Source organism: Panulirus ornatus, chromosome 42, assembly GCF_036320965.1.
Source record: "Panulirus ornatus isolate Po-2019 chromosome 42, ASM3632096v1, whole genome shotgun sequence".
NCBI lineage: Eukaryota > Metazoa > Arthropoda > Malacostraca > Decapoda > Palinuridae > Panulirus > Panulirus ornatus.
In genome coordinates this window covers 30,759,600-30,763,508 of record NC_092265.1, presented here as the reverse complement: position 1 = coordinate 30,763,508, position 3,909 = coordinate 30,759,600, and positions in this window count along the sequence as shown.

Genomic DNA, 3,909 nt, shown 5'->3' with positions numbered 1-3,909 from the left:
TTAGTGTAGTGGAAGATATCAGGAACTCACACATTAGTGTAGTGGAAGATATCAGGAACTCACACATTAGTGTAGTGGAAGATATCAGGAACTCACACATTAGTGTAGTGGAAGATATCAGGAACTCACACATTAGTGTAGTGGAAGATATCAGGAACTCACACATTAGTGTAGTGGAAGATATCAGGAACTCACACATTAGTGTAGTGGAAGACATACAGATAATCTAAAGATAAACCTGTATATTGTCAGTGTGACTAATGATGACACGCAAATAATGTCTTGAACTTGAAGGGAAATATTTATCAAGTTTATTGTGAAACGTATTTATAATGCAGCTTCCAACCACTCTAACTGGTACATTATTCCATGTTAACAATCATATTGAAGATAAAATACTTCACCTCATCTGAGGTCAAACGTTTGCCCACCAGTTTGTGTTCATTACTACGAGTGACATCAGATGTGACGTCATTAGTAGATAGATATCTATACCTCATAGTGATTTTTGTTGGTAATACAGACAGTTAGTTTCGCTCTATTTCCAATGAACGTAACTTTAAAGTAAAGTACTCACGGTAAAAAAGTATCTTCCCGGATGTGTCCAATGAATTTAGAAATGATCAATACGACTCGTGTTGTCTGGGTAGGGTTGGTGAGTGTGAATGTGGACATGTTTCCTCATAATTATGGCAACTCATCTTTATCGTTAATTCCATCGAAATATGAAATCAATATACAATTCAATATTACAATTTGTCCCAGCACTGGCACAGGGTCTTATCATACGATCATGATGAAATTGGTTCATAGTTAGACCTGCCAAGTCTCCTCAAATATGGAATGTTTCTAATTGTTGGATTCACCAGGTCTCCATATGACTGGTCTGTACCATGACAGGTCGCTAGGTCTATGCTTGGTACGGGCCCTCACCTCAACCCGGCTCTTTATCTGATCTTGACTAACAGGTAGTTTGTTGTTAGGGAGGCTGGCTGCCTGGCTGGCACAGGGCTTTACAATATGACGGATCTCTTTGTACCAGGTAAACATACATGTGTATTATTGGAGTGATCAGAATATCTCCTTTATGACCAAACAATTTAATGGTAGTATTTCGTATAGGGTCAATGTAATGTTGGTATATTTGAAAACATATGAACAGTCATAAAGCCTGAATCCATAGTATATGTCAAACATTAAAGTTATATACATGTTGACTTTTATCATTACCAGTACAACATTGGTGAACTAATGGTCTTCAACCGGTATGCACAACCTCAACAATCAGGAGTTGTTCATTATTTCTGTTATAAAGACTCAGGTACGTCATCCAAGGTACCGATTAGTATTTTCTTTAGAAGGATCACTTAAACTTGGAATAAAATGATGATAAATTAAGAACCATATGTATATATGTAAACGTGTAGATATGTGTATCTACTTGAGTCAGACGAATGTATTATATACTTAAGAATGTGACTGACAACTTAAAGAATAAGATAAAACATTATGGTTAATGTGATAAATGATTTATGATAAATATGTACAGTGTTGCATTTGAATGGTTCTTAAGAACCAAGGCCTTTTAGCCAGTAAAAATGATAAGAAATTGAAAAAGGTGTTGAAAGCATAACAATCATAAGCCCCAGAATATATTATCCTCTGGATATATAAAATAAAATCCAACGCAAAATAACTAGGTTAAAACAGTATTCATTCAGCATTTAAGAAAATATGTACTTTGACTCTCCTTATCTCCTATCATTATTTCTCATGTTTACTTCCAACAAATGTCTCGTATATCATATAAAAATAACTCTCTGTTGTCAAAGTTCACCGGTGGAGTAGATCATATATTACAAAGCTGTGTCTATCCACACAGATGTTACACGTCCCAGGTTAAGATATTTCCTTGATATGGCGTTTATCTAACATAGATATGTCTTCTATAAAGATCTGTAAACACGTTCTCCTGCGGGTCGATACCTAACGCTTTCGTATTCATCATTTGTAAGTGACCAAGCATTACAAAGCTGTGTCACTTCCCACATTCTGTTTCATTAATCATTCAAACTATATTTGTTTCATCATTGATTTGATCCTTACAATAGATATTTGTGTTTGTAATTTTCTTTATCATATCATTAGTCAGTTGAAGTGCACAATACGCTTGTCAACCTGGGCAGTCTACTGTTTTGGTCATGAGATATTATTCACAAGGTGTAACAGGACTCCATCCGTCAGCTGTGTCACCACCAGTGACAAGTCATCCTTAACAAGGCTGTGTCATCCTCAAAGGACGGAGAGAAATAGTACAGTCTCGTCGGAAATGTTCTTGCTTAAAGATGTCTACCTTCCCCTGCTCCTGTGTAGAACGCAGCAGCCACGAAGGTGTAGGAGCGCCATCAAAGGTGTGCTGGTGATGTGTGGTAATAATAATAATACTGTTCACACCATCAACAACAACCATTTCTCAGGTTTGTCTGTCCTACTTGTCGTCGCTGCACGTAACTCTGTCATTGCATATGTCTTCCTTGAACGTACATCTTCCTATATTTCACTGTCCCAACTATTTAGACAATAATACGTTGAAAGGATTGTTAGATGACTTTAAAGTGAAACATATAAAGGATTAGTGACCTAATGACCTTCCATAGGTCGCAGTCCGTTAGAATGCACCATTCGTCTTACGAACAGGGTGAGAGCGTGTACGGTCTCAGAATCATCTTGAACCCCTGGGAAAACTGTTCAAGATGATTCGATTGATGGTTATAACATGACACTAACTGCAGGTATGACTCTTGCAATCAACAGGGGTGAAAACCTTACTTATATGGGCCAAGTATTTAGTGAGCGTGTGTATGACCTTACAAATATCTTCAACACGTGAAGGTGTTCAAGTATTTTTGGTTGAGGATCATGACTAACTTGTTGACTTTATTAACCCTGGCAGTCGATGAGCCACAAGCCCAAATAACCAACCAACCTGGCGATTATTTTAGATGTCTTGCTTGAGTGACAATGTAGCACCTGGGTTGAGCCCAAGGACTTGTTACCCTCCTCCTTTCAGTGTGTTTTCTGTTTCTTCTTCACAACACTCACGAGAACCCTCCAGCAAACTCCACCACACTCCCCTTCCTGCCAAACCCTTCCCTCTACGTCGTCAGTAATCAAGACAGACATTCATAGTTTTATATGCAGCTACCTGCTGGACCTGGACGAACATTATATGTTGAACTTATGGTTTACATTCTGGCTTCATGACCACAAGCTGATAGCCCTTAAATCCAACAACATATATACATCCTGTTATACAACTGATGTTACTGTCTGACGTATGTATGGTGCGGCTTGATGACCTTACCTGCTGATGGTCATTAAGTCAAACATGTTATCATGTTACAAATATCGTGATTTGTATGTTTTGTTGTGTGGCACAGTTTCTGATGTAGATATCTTTAATAACCTTTACCGGTTACTATCCAGTATAGTGAACGATAGACAGACTTACGTGTTACAGACTCCGTATGATAAACACCTGACGAATCTCGAAACAACAAATTATTTGTTGGGTAAGATCAGAGAACGAGTCGTCCAGTGGCAGAACATAAACCTACAACATGTAACAACAACAACAACAACAACAACAACAACAACAACAACAACAACAAACAACTGTTATGTGAAGATCTAGTTATTCAAAGTGAGATGATCACAAGGAAGTTAGGGATATAGAAGAGTAGGAGTGAGGTATAACCTGGAGGCCCACCGTGGCTGGTGCTATATAGAGCAGTGAGGGATAACACCATATCTTAACCCCTGGTGATGTGTGAGCTTATAAACACTGGTGGTATTTATGGCGGCCACCAGGAAGTAATGTTCACCAGGTATTGCTCTGCTCTACACTGA